The sequence below is a fragment of the Eutrigla gurnardus genome (assembly GCF_963514095.1).
Source record: "Eutrigla gurnardus genome assembly, chromosome: 1".
Lineage (NCBI taxonomy): Eukaryota > Metazoa > Chordata > Actinopteri > Perciformes > Triglidae > Eutrigla > Eutrigla gurnardus.
The window spans coordinates 35,055,384-35,076,140 of record NC_139915.1 but is presented as its reverse complement, the minus strand read 5'-3'; the positions used below and the strand labels follow the sequence as shown (position 1 = coordinate 35,076,140).

The 20,757-nt window shown below is 42.9% G+C and overlaps 1 protein-coding gene across 1 annotated transcript in view; it reads right to left on the bottom strand.

Moving 5' to 3' along the window:
* The window catches only part of LOC311015324 (uncharacterized protein), a gene marked incomplete at its 3' end in the record, with an annotated part of 558,532 nt that overhangs the window by 47,006 nt on the left and 490,769 nt on the right, over nucleotides 1-20,757 (bottom strand). The window lies entirely within an intron of this gene.

Here is a 20,757-nt window from a genome sequence, read left to right as displayed (position 1 = left end):
TGAAAAACAAGGTAACTGAGTTGAGTAAAATAATGTTGAAAATGATCTACATATAGTAGCGATTTCTGAAACTCATTTGGACGATTCAATTGACAATACTGAGGTATTTATACAAGGTTACAATATAATTAGACTTGATAGAAACAGATACGGGGAAGGAGGAGCCTTTTATGTACAAGACCACATTCCAATAAAACAAAGAGGAGATCTGGACTTGACAGATGTAGATCAATCTGGATCCAGGTTCACTTGCCACATCTAAAGCCATTACTAATCTGCTGCTGCTGTAGACCACCTTCCTCGGATGCAGCATATCTTGAAAAAGTCTGTGCAATGCTTCAGAATGTTTCTGACACAGACAGAGAAATGTATTTCTTAGGAGACTTAAATATAGACTGGCTCTCAAAAAACTGCCCTATGAAAAGAAAGCTTAATGACACTGCCACCGTATGTAACCTCGCTCAAATGATAAATCTACCAACCAGAATAAATATCAACAATGCAGGTGTATTGTCTTCAACTTGCATAGATCATCTTTTTACTAATTCAGTAGATAAATGCTCAAAGGTCGTTTCAGTGCCAATTGGATTTAGTGATCATAACATGATTGCTATGCAAGAAAAGTGAAAGTCCCCAAAGTTGGACCTAAAATGATATAGAAGAGACATTTCTGTGATAATGCCTTTATTGAAGACGTACAGAACATACAGTGGGACCGTGTATTTGAGTCAAAGCATACTGAAGCAGCTCTGCATGAATTTATGAAGTCATTTCCCTCTGTCTGTGATAAGCCCTACTCGTCACATACTGACGATTGGTCATATCCCCTTTGCGTCACTGTCGGACGCAGAGGGGACCCTCTGCGTCCGACAGTGACGCAAAGGGGATATGACCATGGAGTTGGATTATAAACAAACAAATAAATGAATAGGAAGACATATTTTCCTTCAGGCAATCATTTATCGTGCATGGTGCATCACTTTGGCCAACACAGTCTCATCCCTACTCGTCACATACTGCAAGGGGATTAGCCAACGTGCGGGTTGCTTGACTGTATTTGTTTTATTAGTATTTAGCTCCTGAGTAAGTGGAGTTGGATAACAAACAAACAAATAAATGACACATTTTCATTTCCATTCATATTCTATGACCCGCATGTAAATCCCTCACCGTCGGATACAGACGAAGAAAGAGACGTTCGTTTCCATGGTAACTGTTAACTGAATCATATTTTTTGTCACAACAGGTCACAAAATATCGGCTGTTTCTCTGTAAAACGATATGCTTTAAGCTTAATATCATCCATTGGTTACAGTGTTTAAATGTTGGACTTATTTGAAGTTGTTATTTCTCCATGATTAAGAAGCAGAGGGCCAATATTAAATATCCTTAAATGGACTATATTCATTTCCTATCATTTCATTTTGCTCGAGAGCAGGTGGAGTGAGCTGAGGAAATTGAGCAGAATGCATCATTTCTATTATGATTTATTTTGCCACGTGACCATTGACGTGACACGTCAGTGCGCACATACAACGATCCCGACGATCATTGCGTTTTTCGACTCTGCTACGTAAGTACAACTTTACTGTCTATGAAGTAACTTCAGCATGCATGCAAACAATACGTTGGAAATGTCCTGTATTTGATCTTAAACCACCGTTGTTGTCGTTCTGACTGCACTGTATCAATTTCATGGGTTAGAGATATGTAATACCTTGTTGAAATGTGCAACAGGCTGCACAATATAGGTTAGCCTCTTAGCTAGCTACGTGTGCTTTAAGCTAGCAAACATAATGATAATGTTAGATTAGTGCTAAATGAAGCATAGTGCTGTCTTGAAAATGTAAATTAGGCCAATATTCAGGATAAAGTAGCATGCCAAATAAGTAACTGTAACTTTGACATTTGTTTACTCTTGTTTGCTGGGTGTAGATGTTAAAGTAAGCTATTATCTAAAACTTAAGGGGACTTATTGCCAGGATATTAAGGTGGCTGTTAGTTTGAAAATTCAACATGCTATTTACCCATCCTTAAGCTGGAGACCTACTCAGTTTGACAAAACAGTTGGGCAACAAACAGCCATTTGAGTCAGGTGTCAAAAGTAGATTTTTTTTTCAATATATCATGCAGAGCAATCAGGATTTACAATCTAATCACTACAAATTGAGTCCAAGTTGTGAGGGATTTTTGTCAGGTAAAGGTAAAAGTGGCAGGTATGAAGTATAGGCTTTTTTCCAAAGCGACATGGTCTCCTGGATGACAGTTGGGGATGCTAACCACTGCTCCGACTTGCCCACCTGAATGTGCATGAATGTCTTTTTTGAGCAGACGTGCGTTTGCATCAATGTTTGATATTTTGTGTGTGTTTGTCTGTTGTACATTTCAGAATGACAAAGCCAAAGTTCAGACCCTGCCCTCACTGCAAAGTGCCAAATCAGGCCAACAGTAGATCATGCAGCGGGTGTTTCAGAAGCCTTTGCAGAAACCCGAAGCTGCAAAAATCCAAAGATCTGCACACAAGTGAGTGGGGGCAGGGAGTCATAAACCAGCGGAATGCAGCGCGGGTGGTGGCCTCCGCCAATATTGCTGTAAGTAAAACTGCTCATACTTCATGAATTGAGCGGTAATGTGTGCATGTTAAGGTAAACTACGCACAGTATTTACCTTAACATGCACATCCATCTGTCCGTCTTAAGGGGATCATTTCCATCAGTCCAGAAAATAGAATCTCTCTCCCTCAAGAAAGTCAGTCCCCCCCAACATGATTTCTGTCACTTTTCATTGATAATGTGTGATGGGGCAAGGACCCCGTCTGTGGATGCATAGATCAGAAGGAAAACAATAGTTCATCTGTTCAATACAAACTTGAAATAAATATCTGGAATATACATGCTTTTTTGAAGTTAACAGAAGTTGAGGTTAAGATACAGGATTTTTAACACTTTGATGATTTAAGTTGGCCTTATAGGCTGTGGACTTTTTTTTCTGTGGCAGAGGTCCTAAATGAATGCAGCATGTATTCTAAATGGCTTTGTGGGTCATTTTAACAATATCCTGGTACACAACACCAGTTTCTAAAATATACATACTCTACCAAAAAGATTTCCTAATGTTTTCAATTGAACCATCAACTATGTCAGTGTTTTTCTTAGTTACTCCAGATTTCCACAGAGTAAATGGCCAACAACACAGGCCAACTAGTAAACCACTGCATAGCCCACACATAAACTGGTAACACTCAGTCTGCTAAAGAGTTAAGATCAGATCAGTTCCAGACTGTCCTCAGTCCACACTGGGGTAGGAGTCTTGCGATGAGAAACTAGCCTCACAGTGTTTAGAAACCCAGACCTCTATTCACTACACCACCATCACCTAGCGCATTACACTATGTGAATGTTGGTTGTACAAAGTAATGTGTGTAAGATTGTTACGACTGGCTCAACGACCGTAACAAAAGTGGGAGATGCACAACCAACTTAATATAAACAAGAGTAACATTTATCGAAAAATGGTGCAAACAAGGAAACGATGAGGTGTGTAAGTCAGAATCAGTGGTGTATGAGGGTGTATGAATGCATTGAAGAATATGGGGTGCATGTTGTCAGTGGCTAACAAAAGGAAAGCTAAAGGAAGCAGTCATCTTGGTGGAAGGAAGGGACCATCTGGTCTCTGGAAGGCGGGGTTTAAATACACTGGGAGGACTGGCCAGGTGCCCCCAGTTATCTAATTAGCTCAGCCATCTACCTGCAAGCAAAGAAGGAGAACACCAGTATCCGGGCAACAGGCTCTGGGCCGTCACACCCCCCCCCATAAAGTCAGGGTCCCAGAGGGAACCCTGGCTCTCAAATGACCTATTTACTTATATAATTATTTTAACTAATATTCACTGATAAGGCTAAATATATACTTAAAGCAAATAACCAAGTATGAAAAACTTTAACAACTTGCAAATTACTTAATACAAAAAAAAGTATGTAAAGTAAAGAAAAAAAACCCTCACCGCTTCTGATCCCAAATAATCCGTTACTCCCTGCCCTCCATCCTCAGCAACTGGATCCTGGAAGCTTATTTAAGAGAACAGGAGCAAACATACTACAGGAAACATGGAATACACAGCAAGAGCAAAATACACAGTAAACTAACATTGTCAATCGCCCTCAATCACATGGAGCCCGAGACAATGCGTCTGCCACCACGTTGTCCCGTCCCTTAATATGACGAATGTCCAGGGAATAGGCCTGGAGCATCAGAGCCCAGCGAATCAACCTCTGGTTAGGACACCGCAAAGAACTAAGAAAAGTCAGCGGATTGTGATCCGTAAAGACCACCACAGGCACAGAGTCGAGATAGACCCTGAAATACTGCAAAGCCAAAATCAAAGCAAGTGTTTCCTTTTCAATAACTGAGTAGTTCAGTTGATGTCTATTAAATTTCTTGGAAAAGAAACAAACTGGCTTATCCACACCTAAACCATCAGGCTGCAACAACACTGCGCCTGCAACAACACTGCGCCTGCGCCAACATGACTGGCATCTACCTCCATTTTGAAGGGTTTCTCCCACTGGGGAGCAGACAAAACAGGAGAGTTACAAATAAAACCTTTAACACTCTCCAAAGCTGACTGGCACTCTAAGGACCAAACATATTTTGCCTTAGCCTTCAAAAGATCAGTCAAGGGTGCAACTACCGTTGAAAAATTCCGACAAAAACACCGCATCAGCTCCTTTTTTGTTGTAGGCGGGGCATAATCATCAATAGCCTGCACTTTTGCATGCTCCAGACACACTCTGCCCTGACCCACCACACGACCTAGATAAGAAACTGTGGCTTTCGCAAACTCGCACTTGGCGAGGTTAACAGTCAAATGTGCGTTAGCCAAACGATCAAACAGCTCCCTGACACGGTCTAAATTAACATCCCAATCATCAGAATAGACGACCACATCATCCAAATACACAGAGCAACCTTCCAGACCTCCTACAACCTTGTTCATCAGGCGTTGAAAGGTAGCTGGCGCATTCCGCAACCCAAAAGGCATTACATTATATGAATACAAACCCGTGGGCGTAATGAACGCAGCAATCTCTCGTGCTCTCTCAGACAATGGAACCTGCCAGTAGCCTTTCAGCAAGTCAAACTTGCTTACAAACTTAGCCGATCCCACCTCCAGTCATCCATTCGGGGAAGTGGAAACGAGTCTGGTTTTGTGACACTATTCACCTTACGGAAGTCCGAACAAAATCTGGGAGTATTATCAGACTTTGGCACAAGCAGACAAGGTGACGCCCAGCTAGAACAAGATGGCTCTGCAATATCATTATCAAGCATATACTTGATCTCCATGTCCAGAAATTTGCGCTTCTCTGGATGTACACGATAAAATCTCTGCTTAATAGGTCTACAATCTCCCACAACTATATCATGTTCGATCAAATGTGTGCGAGTAGGTGTATCACCAAACAGACATGGATACTGCTTAATCAACTCAGATAATTGTTTCCGCTTACCAACCTCCAAATGGCTAAGCAAGCTATCCAAAGACTGCAGAGACTCAGAATTTTTTAGCCGACCATAAAGAACAGCTTCATCGGGGCCTGGTACATCCTCCACACCCTGCCCTGCCACAGCAGGAGAGACAGACACCGACACACAAGCAGGATGGACCCGCAACAACTGCTCTTCCTGATCGGTTGGTTTATGCGCCCGAGTGTAATATGGCTTCAATAAATTAACATGACATAGCTGAGTAGAGGATCTACGATTAGGAGTAGCAATCACATAGTTCTGATCTGACACTTTCTTGACAACTGAATATGGACCAGAACATTTTGCCTGAAAGGGAGAAGTCACGATGGGCAACAGTGCCAGCACTTGGTCTCCTGGGAGAAAAACCCGACTCTCAACCCGGCGATCATAAAGCTTTTTCATCTTGCCCTGTGCAGATGCGAGCTTACTCCTAGCAACCTCTTGGGCTTTATAGAGTCTATACCTAAAGCCATTGACATACTCAACAAGATTGTGTGGGGGTTTTGACTCTTTCCAGTTGTCCTGTATAAGTGCCAACGGACCCCGCACAGTGTGGCCAAACACAAGTTCATTGGGACTAAACCCTGTGCTCTCCTGGACCACCTCCCTAGCAGCTAGCAACAGCCATGGTAAGCCCTCTTCCCAGTCTCCATCCATTTGGGTACAATAAGCACGCAACATTGACTTAAGAGTCTGATGGAAACGCTCTAAAGCTCCTTGGCTCTGCGCGTGGTAAGCAGACGCCTGATTGTGCTTAACCCGTAGTTGCTTCAGAATCTGTGCGAACAAATGGGACGAAAAGTTTGACCCCTGATCCGACTGAATGACTCTGGGGACACCAAAGACAGAAATAAACTGCGACAAAGCACGCACCACTGCCCTGGCAGTGATCGTGCGTAATGGATACGCAGCTGGATACCTTGTGCTCTGGCACATCACTGTCAACAGGTAACTAGCACCTGATTTAGAGGGAGGCAATGGGCCCACACAGTCAATAATCAGATGTTCAAAAGGTTGACTTACAGCTGATATTGGGCACAGTGGAACAGGTTTTAGGCTCTGGTTAGGTTTGCTGGTTAACTGACATGTGTGGCATGACTTTATGTATGTGGAAACATCTCTTTTCAGTCGGGGCCAAAAGAAATACCTCAGGATGCGATCATACGACTTCCTGACGCCCAGGTGGCCCGACTCATCATGGGAAACCTGTGTAAGCACTAGCTTTAGCACACTGTGAAATTATTTATGTACAAGTGCTTAATCAAGGTACTTTTCAAAGAGGAAGTAGGGGAACGAAAATACTACGACACCTGCTTACGATTATTCAAAACATTGCCGGCATTTATTTAACAGTAACGATGAACATCACAGTCTTAGTTCTTTTCACCTTGTAAAATTGAAAATGAAAACAGTTCCTATATAATCCACAATTCACTTAGTCCATACAAGTCAGGTAAGTTTAGTTTGTCAGTCAGATTGACCTTATGTTTTTCCCATATTTGTCCTTTAAATTGGGAGAATAAATGTCTTTAACCATCAACCAACTCAGGCTGAGGAGAAGGCCAAAAGAAAATAAAAAAGTAGAAACAAAATGTTCAGAGCTCTGAGAAAAATAACAAACCAAATCAAATTAAACCAATGTTCATCTACCCGGGTAGTGTGTTTTTTTCCTTTAAAGAAGCGTGGGGAGATCTCAGTGCTTATCTGTACGATGTGATGAAGAGTAGTATGGAACACATCAGTCCTCTTGGCAACTAGGGAGCCCGCACACTCGCCACGTGTCTTCTGCTCTTTCGCACGTCCTCCACTGTCGTTGTCCTTGGGAGGTTGATCAACGAACAATCTTTCCCTCTCTCACAAATCACGGGGTGCACAAAAAACCAACCTGCATAAGCAGGGCAACATTCAGTTATTCTCTTTTAAATTAGAACATTACAAGATACAAAGTACTTCTAATATAACTCAATACACTATCATCTTTTACATGTGTTAAACTGGCACTAGCATATTACGCAGCAACATGACTAGCATCTTTTCTCGAAGACATTTTTATTACATTCATTCAATTCAACTTGAGTTCTACTCCGATTGGTTTTTAAAGTCAAATCCGTATCAAAATATAGCCACATTGTGAAACACAAAACTCAAAGAATAGCGAGGCCACATGACATGAATTCTTACATTAGCTTAGCTGCATTAGCAAGCACGGACCGGTGACATCAAACAAAACACTCACCGGAGAATTGAATGCAACCACAATTATCCTTTGCAGAACTTCAACCAGGCACTTCCTGCAACCTTTTTGATCACAGGAATCATTGAACTAACGCTCCGTATATCTGTGTTTATCTTTCTTATCTGTGTAATAAGTTTCCCTTCGTTAGCTTCCTGCCGTTCGGCTCTCGCTCTCCTCTCTTCCTCGCCGTCTGTCAATCAACATGGCGCTGTTGTTTATTTCTCTCTGCTGCCCCATCACTGCCCCCTACTGGACTTAAAATAGCTACTGCGGATTGGGATAAAACTGGGAAAAGTTCACCCTGATTATTGCAAATTTTGTGAGGGTTACACCTGCAACACCCTATCACGAAACCTAGAAGGCACAACGACTTGGTAAACAGGTTCACCAACAACCTGCTCCCACTGAGGCACCCACTTTCTCATCAACACATCATTGTCAACAAAGTAACACTGAGCATGGTTTTTCACCTCACCAGCAGAACAAGCCACCTCCAGCAGACCTTTAAGGGAACCGTCAGCCCGCTGCTCAGCCCCCAACTCACTGTGAGAAACAGACCAAGGCAGATCAACACATGGTATCACATGCTGCTGTGGAAAGTCAACATCTACTGTAGATTCCATTTCATCCGACTGTGCGCGCTTCATTGCACGTGTCACAGCACAGGCTGTAAACACATCAGGGAACTCTGTTTCATTTTTGTCAGGCTTACTGCTAACCAAGGGTGTTTGAGCCACAATAGCAGGAGGTGCAACATCGGCCCACACTCGACTTCCCGCTATATCATTACCCAAGATCATTGTAACACCGTCCATTGGCAAAGCTGGCCGCACGCCGATCGAGACCTCACCCTGAAACAGATCACAGGACAACATCATCTTATGCACAGGTACATGCAGAATCTTCAACCCCATCCCAAGCACCGGAATGAAGGAACCAATGTATGTGTCATCTGAAAATGGTAAGGCTGATGCTAAGATAAATGAATCAGCAGCACCTGTGTCACGCAAAATTTTCACGTGCACCTTCTCGTCTCTCCCTACCAAGGAAACACAACCATCAGTGATAAAAGGCAAGTAAGACTGCATCCCTGGGCTGGACACCTGCGGTTTTACCTCATGACTTGAAAACTCAGTAACAGGGGCAACCAACATTGCTGGCTTGGGGCTAACACTAGCTCCAGCCTGTTTAGCTTTAGGTTGCAAAGCATAACAGTCCTTTCTCCAATGCCCACGTTTATGACAATAATTACAAATTTTGTCAGAATTCACATAGAAATGATTACGATCACTTCTCTGCTCCAACCCACCTGGTTTTACCAGACGACCAGACTCACCCACAGCCGGGAAATGTTCTCCATGTCTGCTGCCACCACGAACAGAAGAAAACTCATTGCCGTGTTTTAAAACATAGTCGTCTGCCAAAGCAGCGGCCTCAGCTGCTGTCTTAACTGTTCGCTCATTAACATAAGTCGCAATGCGCCCAGGTACACAATTCACAAATTGCTCCAGAATAATTAAATCACGCAATGTCTCATAAGAGTCAACCTTAGTGGCTGCACACCAACGATCGAAATGAGTGGACAAATCGCGAACAAACTCCAAATGAGACTTGTCACCCTTCCTCCAACTCCTAAACCGTTGGCGATACGCTTCAGGCACAAGCTCATATGCCTTGAACACAGCGGACTTAACCAAATCATATTGCAAACAATCACTGTTGCTAAGAGCAGAATAAGCCTGCTGAGCCCTGCCAGTTAACACACACTGCAACAATAAAATGCGAGTGGAATCAGGCCACCCGCGTGCCTCAGCTAACCGTTCAAACATTGAGAAAAAGGTATCTGGGTCTTTTTCATTAAATTTGGGAACCAACCTCAAATCACTCAAATCATCAGAGCGCGGAACTCCACTTGAAATAGATGGCCTATCAGCCAGCAAAATATCAGCTGAAATGATACCATCTCTAACCAAACTCAGTTTTTGCTTTTGCAGCTCAAGCTTTGCCTGCTCAGTTTCTTGTCTTATCTTCTCTAATGACACAACTTTCTCCATCTCAATACTTTGTCGCATCTGTTCCTTCTCCTTTTCTAACCGAAAACGCAAGATAAGCAGTTCCTTCTGCTGCTCGAAGGTTAAGCCACCAGGGACTGTTACCGGAGGAGCCGAGTCCTCAGAAACATCTTCTGCAGTATCAAACACATTCATCTTTGACAACATGGTTTTCAAATTAGATTTTACCGACTCTTTAACTCTCTTATCGCCCACATCAACTTCATAATATTCAGCAATCTTTATTAATTGATCTTTTGTGCACCGGTCCAAAAACCTTTGAGAAGGTGCGTCTACAAACGCCTTCACAATTTCCTCCATATTGCACAACAAAAGGAATACAACGTGTTAAACTCACCAGTGCGCACCAGAGGAATATACAGCCTCCAAATGGAGCTTCCCCGCTATCTGACTGCCTCACCAAACGCTAGCTGAATAACTCCCCCCTAGTCTTCATGAGGCGTAGCGGTGGGTATTTATGCACTTAAAGCCCGCTGGGCGGAAAAAGGCGACCAGAAACTGGCAACCCCCCCCGAACCACGGAAGTGCTCCCGAGCAATGTTAGGGAAAAAGGGAGAAGGGAAGCTCTACCCGCCGTACCCCAACACTACAAACCCACCCCGACGAAACCCAAAGGGGAGACGCCGCTTTACCTACCAGGGGAACCACTCCTACAGTTAAAGCACACACAGGTGGATTAACACTTACCTTCCCACGCGAATAATCAGTCTAAAGACAACAGTTGAAGTGTGAGAGAGAAAAAAACCCAAACAAACCAAGTTACCTTCAACCACACAGCCAGAAAACTGCGCTGCAAAACATGCCTAAACTCAAGACTTCAAAGTACATCTCCCAGAGCGCGACACAAACACCATATAAGGCTACTTACGTCACAACCACCTGTGGAATTACCCACACGTGTGGCGTCACTTTCACAGGAGGGCGCAAAGGCTGCCTCCATACTGCCACTCATACGGAAATGACATGCGCCCCCTTGCAAACAAAACGCTCAACTTAACCAAACTTTCTCAACAGAAGCAAACAAAGAGTATCACAGAGGTCCAGGCGTAATACTCACGGCAAACGAGCCCCCAACATGTTACGACTGGCTCAACGACCGTAACAAAAGTGGGAGATGCACAACCAACTTAATATAAACAAGAGTAACATTTATTGAAAAATGGTGCAAACAAGGAAACGATGAGGTGTGTAAGTCAGAATCAGTGGTGTATGAGGGTGTATGAATGCATTGAAGAATATGGGGTGCATGTTGTCAGTGGCTAACAAAAGGAAAGCTAAAGGAAGCAGTCATCTTGGTGGAAGGAAGGGACCATCTGGTCTCTGGAAGGCGGGGTTTAAATACACTGGGAGGACTGGCCAGGTGCCCCCAGTTATCTAATTAGCTCAGCCATCTACCTGCAAGCAAAGAAGGAGAACACCTGTATCCGGGCAACAGGCTCTGGGCCGTCACAAAGAAAAAAGACAATGATTTGTAAAGGAAGTTGATTATGTCAGTTGTGTACGCAGTAATATAATAACCCACTCCAGTGTGGAGTGGAACCCATATTTAGTACTGTCACAACATCTGATCACTTATTTTCAACTGAAATTGAGCACCGGCAGTTGCAATTAAAAAATCCTCATGAATGAATAGTTCTGTGTATCAGTTTCACAGTATGTCTCTAATCACATGGAAAACACTATTTAATGATCAAAGTGATCAAAACTATTTTTTGCCAGATTGGGTCTCTAGATAGTAGATTTATGTAGCAATGTAGTTTAATTGTGTACTGCTAATGTGCTTGTTTAATTTCAGGTTCAAAAACGTTCTGCCTTGGGCTCTACGCCAATCCTGTTCACCAGCCACAGGAACAGCAAGGGCAAGTGGGTGCAGATGTGGTGACCAATCTGCCAAATGATAAGCGACTAAGCGACTTCCTGATTAACATGAAGACGGCTTATGAGTTTATACTCAAAATAAAAGCTAAGATTAGTTTCATGCAGAGTTCATTATTGTTTTCTGAAGATTCTTCTGACCATATTTACAGAATTGAAATGTTTGCTTACTTTGTTCTCCACAACAGATCAGCCCCAGTCCCAGTCCCAGCCCCAGCTCCAACAAGACCAGCTCCACCCCGAAGACCATCACCTCCTCGAAGGCCAGCCCCACCTGGAAGACGACCACCTCCCCGAAGACCACCACCTCCCTGAACTCCAGCCCCACCCCGAAGACCACCACCTCCCTGAACTCCAGCCAGACCCTGAAGACCATCACCTCCCTGAACTCCAGCCAGACCCTGAAGACCACCACCTCCCCGAAGGCCAGCCCCACCCCGAAGACCACCACCTCCCTGAACTCCAGCCAGACCCTGAAGACCATCACCTCCCCGAAGACCAGCCAGAATATATCATCCTTGATCTTTGTCCCGTGGACCCTCAGCCCCAGTCACAGCCTCAGGAGCCCCAGCATATTCCCCAGCCCCAGGAACATAAAAAGACAAGGCAGAGTAATTACACATTTGTTGCACCCAATCTGTAAATTTGTCCCATGTTTTTTGTAATCAATGTATTAATCTAAACCAAGTTACACAAGGTGAATTCCATGTCTTTCAATGAATTTAGCTGCTCCCCCGAGACTCTGAATATATGATTCTCTAACTTTTCCCAACTCTCATCCCCAGCTGCAGACCCTAAGCCCCAAAGTGAGCATCCGCGGAAAAAGAAAAGACAGTGTAAGTACACATTTGTGGCACCCAATCTGTAAATGTGTCCCTTTTGTTATTGTTGTATTAGCCAAAAACAAATGAACCCAGGTGAACTTCACCTGTTACAGTTAGTTAATAAAGGGTCAAATACACCCATGCCAGTCTGATGTTAGCAGTTAATCGTCTGCCTTTCCTTTAAGTTGTATACTTTTGTAATTGTATAACCAACAAGTTTGTTTTCAGTAAATGCTTAATTCTAATGAATAACTTTGATCATGCCAACAACAAATAAGTCATTGAACTACACTATATACCATGGGCGAGCGGTCATAATAAGCTATAAATGCAGTGCATGCCCAAGCCCTTCAATAAAAATAATTGAAAATATTAATCTGGCAGTGTGTTCAATTATACAATACCTTAGTTTTACTGTTTTGGTCTTAAATCCGTGCCTAATCTGTCCCGTTTTGCTTGCGAAAAGCTGGAAAACTGACAGCTTGTTTCGCGCATGCGCACTGTGACACCGACTAGTACAGTTACTGCTGAAGGCTGTTTAGCTGCGTGTTTACTGTAGATGAGCGTTTTGAATGGCAAAAAAGCTGTCAGTGAAGCAGCTTATCTGCCAACGCGCATGCGCAAAAATGACTTGTTTGAATTGTTCAGCGGGAAACTGTAGTGGTTCATTCATTGTGTAGCCTGGTCAAAATGGCTGAAAATATTAATTATATTCAGGCTTTGCGTTCAGTGCCGTTTTCGCGGAGACCTTTTGAGGAAAAGAAAGCTATAATTTCAAGTGGTCGGCCTACTCCTGAAGTAAATATCACAAAGACTGCAAAGAATTCCGTCCGTCACTCTCAAGCTAGCGCGTATGAGAAACATAAATGGCTAGCGAGCCGACCCCCCTCCCGTCAAACGATCCGGTCTGACAGCGACATATTGCCTGTTCATTCATGAAAACCATCTCGAAACACTCTCAGTCAAACACGGTGGGGAATGAGAAATCTGCGGCGCTACTAGCCTAGTTCGTTTTAAAAACACACCGGCAGCAGCGCCTGCTGATCTGAGACGTGTCAGTGAGTTACTGTAAATGCTGTGCGGAAAACCAGCTGTGGTCTGTGATTGAGGTGCAGACGGGTGAGTTTGGAGCTGACGAGAGGATCGCGCTGACGACCGCTTCGTTACATTTTTCTCATTGAAAAACTATACAACTGGCATTTAGATGATGTTCTCCATAAAAAAATAAGTGAAATACTGTAATAACAATTCGGTTTTAGTAATCAACCGCTTATAGTGATCAAATGTACTCTGGACCAACGTGATCACTACAAGCTGTTTCCACTAACCATATTATATTTTTTATTAAAAAATATAATGCCCCCCCACGGGCGCGCATGGTATTGACACTTCAGCATGACCACAGTAAATGGTCACCGCTCGCCACTGCTATATACTATGACATGGCTTACCATTTCTTACTATCTCTCTGTTATTTTAGCTATCAATAGCAGCGCCACTCCAGCTCAGTTTTGAATTCCAACATCAGCACCTCCCGTAAGAATGTGAAATGTCATTGGTTAACTTTTCCCCTTGCACCCTCAGCCCCAGCCACGCTCCCAGGAAAGGCACGATCAGCCCCAGCTGCAGGTGAGTGTGAATAGGCATAGGATGAGATCCATTAGAGCTGAAGTAGACCAGAAAGAGATCCGAGTCCTCTTTCAGAGAACTCCTAATGTGACGTTCTTTTTGCTTTGGTCCACTGCTTGGTTCACTTTAAAAGGACTAGGTTTGGTTCAGTTTAAGGGGACAATATGTGAAAACACCCAGACATTAATACTATACTTATTTGTGTGTTTGTGAAACAAGCAAAAATAATACTAAACATGATATAATGTCATTATTATAATTAAGATGATAATGGATGATGGCCTAATACCAGAGAGTTCATAACATGCATATAAGGAAGTTGATGATACAATCAACGCAGAGCAACTACACAGCCCACAAAGCACTAGATAACTGAGGCCCCATCAGAGCTTAGGTGTACTAGGAAGAGATCTGAGTCCTCCTCTTTGACATGAACTCATAATGTGTGCACAAAAAGAATGGAGTGCTTTTTGCTTTGGTCCACTTTAAAAGGTATTAGTTGGGTTCAGCTCGACGTGAATGTTTATTATAATGCTTTTTGTGTCAGCTCAGCATTTTAAAGTCACTACAGACAATGTGCATGTACTTGCCTCTTGGGACTTGAGATTGTGAAATGACCTTAGGCCTGACTCAAACTTCACTGTGTACCTGTGGGCACTTTATGGCATAGGCATTGTTAGATGAAATGTGTTTAAGTACACAAGACTGCATGAGGCTACTCTGAGAAACTGTTTAAGTGACTGTTTAAGTCTTGATGTTGCCTGGGTGGCTATTGGACTTGTTTGTGTGACTAGTGTCATTCACAGAAACAACAGTGTACATGGTCACATCCAACTTCTCTGCCAGCTTCCTCTTACCTCTGTCCCCCTTGTTAGCCAGTAGCCAGCTGCTCCCTAGCTCTCTTGTAGTATTGCTCTGTCTGCCTGGGCTGCTGCTTCCCAGCATGACACTGCTCCACCACTCTTTTGAATACCCACAGGATCTGTGACTTGTTGAACTGTTATTCCAAAAACCTGTTTTTGGCTTTTGTCATTTAAGGTTGCAAAAAATGCAGGCGACAGACAGTCTTCCCAATGAAGGAAATCATGGCAAGACGAATGAATGGGGTAAGGGGTCTAACCATATTTTTCATTAGGCTGTCTGATAATCTCTTGACTGTTGTCTGGCTCATCGGTCATTCCACATTTGACAATACATTGATATTAGGGATGCAACAATATTCGGTATTTTACCAAACCGTTCAATACGCCCTGTTCAGTTCAATGCACAACGGCAAACAACATGTTTTCGGTACGTTTCCCCGTCACAAAACGTTTTCAAAACTTTGTACAGCCGCGCATGCTGTGTGATCCCTTCAGAAGTAGAGAGCAGCACATTGTTCAGGCTCGGCGGCGCGTTTGCCAGCAGCGGCTGGACATTCGAGTCGTCTTTCGGTCTTTGCATGTAAATCACCATAAACTATATAACGTTATGAAAGGGAGGCAAAAATGAATTTGACGGTTCTGTCAAATATCACCTTATTCCATCGGATATGTCCATCTAGTCAACAGCTAACGTTACCATAAATAATGATATATCCATTCTATTGAGGAAGGAAAAGTCGGCCTAAATGTAAATACGACTCGCTGCAGTGTTTTGAATTTGAGTATAGTACCATTTTTGGCCACATTCTTACATCTGGCACCTTTAATATTTAATTTGTGTGGTTTTATGTTTGCTGTTTAATGTGATCTGATAATGCACTGTGTTTTAATAAGGTTTGTGGTTTGATTTTATCTGTGCTTTTAATTATTTTTACAATGCTATATTGCCTTTGCTAGTCTGAGTAGTTTTAAATAAAGGTATTGAAACCGTATGGCATCCCAAAAACCGTGATGCATACCGAACCGTGGAAAAACTGTACCGTTGCATCCCTAATTGACACTGAAGCTGGAGGTTATCAACCTTTTTCAGGTCTCAACCCTCTCACAGGTGTTGCATACAGTAAATACTAGCCAAGAACAACAATGCAAATGGAATGCCACAACAGATGTTTTTATTGTTATTATTGAGCTATCGAGCCAACATTAAAGTAACTTCACTAAACTGTGACTCCAGCAGAGAGCACTCTAAATCAGCTTGACCTATTGCACGCCCTATTAACACTTGACCTATCAATTCAACTGTTGTTTGCTACGAAAATGGAAGCCACTAGTCATCAAAGCCGTCCTGAGCGGTCAATCACGACACCAAAGCATCTGAGACTAAGTGTATGGAAGTATGTTGGGTTCTATAGTGGAGATGGAAAAGTAACTAACAAAGCAAAAACAAAACAATTTGAATAAATTGCGTGTCATTTCAAATTTGTTTGAACTTGATTTTTTGAAAACGTGACAGCCCTCATACGCATTCATTCATTCATTCATTCATCCATACACTAGAATACGCCCTATGAATTGATGTATCTGTGGTTTTACTTAAAGATGATGATGGAGTATTACTTACACATTTACTTTGCCATATACTGTACATTAATACTTGTTATTATATAACATAGCTGCACACACAGTCTTAGTGTGTTCACACATGGACCCTTTCAGCCCTCAAAGTGAACTGAGAGCAGTGCATTTTTGGCATAAGGAACACTCCAAGCAAACTCAGACCCCTCTTGAAGTGAACCGAACTGAGACCACATGAGAACATGTAGTACACGCCAGCCTAAAGGTAGTCTTCTAGCTCACGTTTGGCCGTATGACATATGAGGCTAACATTGTAGCCAGCTTTGCCCTATACATTTGCTAATTTGTCATTTGGTTTATTTGGTTAATTTTATGTGGTGTTGGCCAAACTGCAGTCATTTTGTTCCAAGTGGAAACTGCTGCACCCATAATTAACCAAACTCGGTCCTCTTAAAATGGGCCGTGAAGCGGACTGAAGAAATTAACTCTGGCCCCCTTGTGTTCACATAATGAGTTCACTTAAAGAGGACTCAGATCACTGGCTAGTCCACTTCAGCTCTGATGGGGTCTTAAGCCCAATTCAGGGTTACACATTGACGCAGAGTGCAGAGGGCTCCGTGGTGCTAGCCAGATACTATTGTAAGGGTCCACCTACCACATTACCGTGCTCCCTACTGTTGTGGCAATGAATTGCATAGCGACACGGTTAACCCGACAGAACTTCAAAGGTCCCATGACTGTGTCCAAGCGACTGGGTGTCCAGTGTGTTGGGTCATTTGCCGTTGTTATACTGGGCAGCCAGCTGCCAGTTCTGCCGTGGTTTTTGTGGTTAGGTCCACGGATATAAACAGACGGCGGTATACTGGGGTCTGTTTTGGACAGCCAATTTGATGCCTCGGAGGGTACACTTATTGCCGTGCTTCACGTCACATCACATGTTTATGCCAACTTCAATGGCAGCCAAGTGGGAGCTTTTTGGAAAAGAAGGAATATTACACCTCCCTTTTAGATAGACAAGGCGGCAGATTGCAGCCTTTACCTTGCTGCAAATGTGCCACCTGGTCCATCTAAAAGGGGCTATTATGTAACCATGAATTGGACCTCAGTCCTCTTTCTGTTCCCACTTCTCCTCCCCTCTGGAGATCTCTGCTGCAGTATGGGTCCAGTAGTTCAAAGTCACTGTTTGACAAACAGCACAGAAAATAAACCAAACCTTTATTTATCAGCTTCAGACGACATATATTCAAACTTGAGTCAGAAGACTAGTTGTTGGCTGGTCTGCATGTTCCAGCGGTCTATGGGAAGGTTCGTGTTGTTAACAGTACATAAAACGTGAACCGTACTATGGACTATGAAGCTAACTGGTCTCTGTGAAGGGGTCTGATTTCGGTTGGAAGCCACATATTCACACAAAATCTCCACTGGTCTTGAGTTTGCTTTGAGAGCTGAAAGGGACCAACTGTGAAAACAAATTATAAAAGGAATGACCGAGAAAACTATTTAGTGCAACACAATAGCATATTTCTATATTGTATATGCTGTGTGTAAGATGACTTGTGCAGTATTTACAGTGACAGAATCTGGGAGGACACCTGGGAGCCAGCCAGCACGTTCCACTCCTAAATCACCACCTCCCTACCAACCAGTTATTGAGTTATTGAGATTCTACTTTCCTACTGTTTGTTTTGTATGCATGTCTATTTGTTCACATTTGGATGAATAATAAAGTATTTTGTTGATTATTCCCTGAAAAGTCTTTGCTTGCCCCTATGTTCTGTAACTTTTCTGGCTCTATCCTTTACATCTTTTGTGCTGTATTTCATGGAAAAAGGTAGATAGCAGAAAGTCGCGTGCAGTGACAGAACAAGTACCAAATTTGGCAGTAATTGGATAATAGGAAATATTATATGGAAAAAAATAGGGAAGTGAATTGAAATCTCACAGCGTCTGAAGCGCCACACAGAAAGGCCATTTTTTCATCTTATTTGCTTCATACAAACACAGATTGGTGTCAAATTTCGGAAATGATTTTTCTCATCCTCTGTGTCAACATACAGTGCATGACATAAGGTGATCAGACTTCAGAGATCAAAACCGGAGAAATGAGCCTGGGACAGCCGGGAACATTTCCAGTTTGGCCATCAATATCATTTAAAAGTGAAGGATTTCTTGTCATAAAACCAGGGACAGAGGTAGTTCTCCTATGTTTCCCCTGATAATAGGGAATGTGCCCGGACACTGAGGACATCTATCTGGTCACCCTGGAATGACTTAACAGGTATGTGGTTTACTAAGGCCTATGATAGTGGTGGGAAATATAAGGCCTGGCCCTGCAAGGTAGGCCACATGTGGCCTGTTGTTAAATCCGGCCAATGTGTTCATGATCAAAGGCCTCAGGTCTGATTTGTCATCAAAGCGTTGCCTTATTCATGAAATACACTGCGCCCACACTTACTGTACAAGCAACCCTGCTGAAAGAAAACGCATAGAGCAGCACCAAAACACAACATATGCTGGTCTTGCTGGTGAAAAGTCTCTAGCAAGACCAGCATATGTTGTGTTTTGGTGCTGCTCTATGCGTTGTTTTTCAGCAGGGATGCTAACTATGAGTTAGCATAACTCCGGCCACCTGGCCCGTCAGTAGTGTAGTTCTTCATATAAAAAGGTTTCCCACCCCCAGCCTATGACCTCTCAGGGACTGCTTGCAAGGGTGCCAGGCATGAAGCTTGTGGCAGCACTGGACTATTGTCTCCAGCATGCCCCCTCACCCAGTCTGTGCTCTGTTACTACGTTTTTCTTTTTCTGACATGGCAGGAATACGCTTCCATACAAATACAGAGTGATATATAGTCCAGATAGTACAGTATTTGGAGTTGTAGGCAGTATTTTGTGATAACCCACAACTACTGTGTGTGTTGTGTTTTATACCCACCTACGGCAATATAAGAAGCTTTGAGCATCATTTACTAAACTAATTACAGAATGTTTGTCAAACTGATTAAGATTTGGTGTGCACCTGGTTCAATTATAGTATAGTTCAAAGTATATGAAAATCTGAAAGTGACAACATTGATGATGATTGGAATGGAAACAGCTTGTTCTTTTGAGTCCCAACCCTAACCCTAACCTTAATCCAGGCTTTCCTCCAAGCCTGTAGTACTGCCCTAGATTCTCAGCAGGATTGTAAGCTCTTAAAGTGACTCATGTTGATCACTAGTTCCACTAAAAAATCAAAAATAAATAAACAAACAAACAGCTTCATTTCATATACTGGGCCTTCAAAGTGCTCTCTGAAACTAAGCCTGGGATGGTGCGTGTCCATGAAGCGAAACAATTAAAACTTTGCTGTGGAGCTAAACCAAATACATCATTGGAAAGGTCTTGACCTGGAGAGTAACATATGTCAGTAGGAAGATTCTACATGCCTCCTGCTTTGAAATGTTGACCTTTGAACCTTGACCTTGGTGCAAGTTTGAAGGCTTATAATTCAGCAAAAAAAGGGGCTACAGACATAGTAGAAACTGTTCTGGAGAACTCTTGATCTCAGCTATCATGTGAGTATAGTCGCCAACGGGGGGCGCTGTCAAATATGGTTGAAATTAATTTTCACCCATTTAACAAACAGATTTTTTAAATTTGATTACACATATGTGTTCACCATCCCCTTAAACTGCTCAGTGTACTCTCAATTCAGTGTTTACAACTTCAATTTCTAGGAAAAACACTAATATTAAAAAAAAACTACAATTCCCTACAGGCCCGCCATTTAGCTTGATACAGATCAGCCTCACAGTTGTAGTACTTCCGGTTTCTGAATTAGGATTGGAGATAGGGTTGTAAAATGATATATCTACTGAATATATGAAATATGCAGTGCAGCCGAACTAGTTATTACACTGCATCTAGATGATACATATCAACAAAAAGTGAATATGTTTTTTTATTTCAGATATTTAAGCCAAAACAGTAGTCGAACGCGGGCGCGGGCGGGGGATCCGGGCCGACGGCCGAGTGCCCGCTGTCGGCTGTCCTCTAGTGTCCAGACACCCTTGGGGGTGGAGCCTTCTACATGCGTGTGTGTGTGTGTGTGTGTGTGTGTGTGTGTGTGTGTGTGTGTGTGTGTGTGTGTGTGTGTGTGTGTGTGTGTGTGTGTG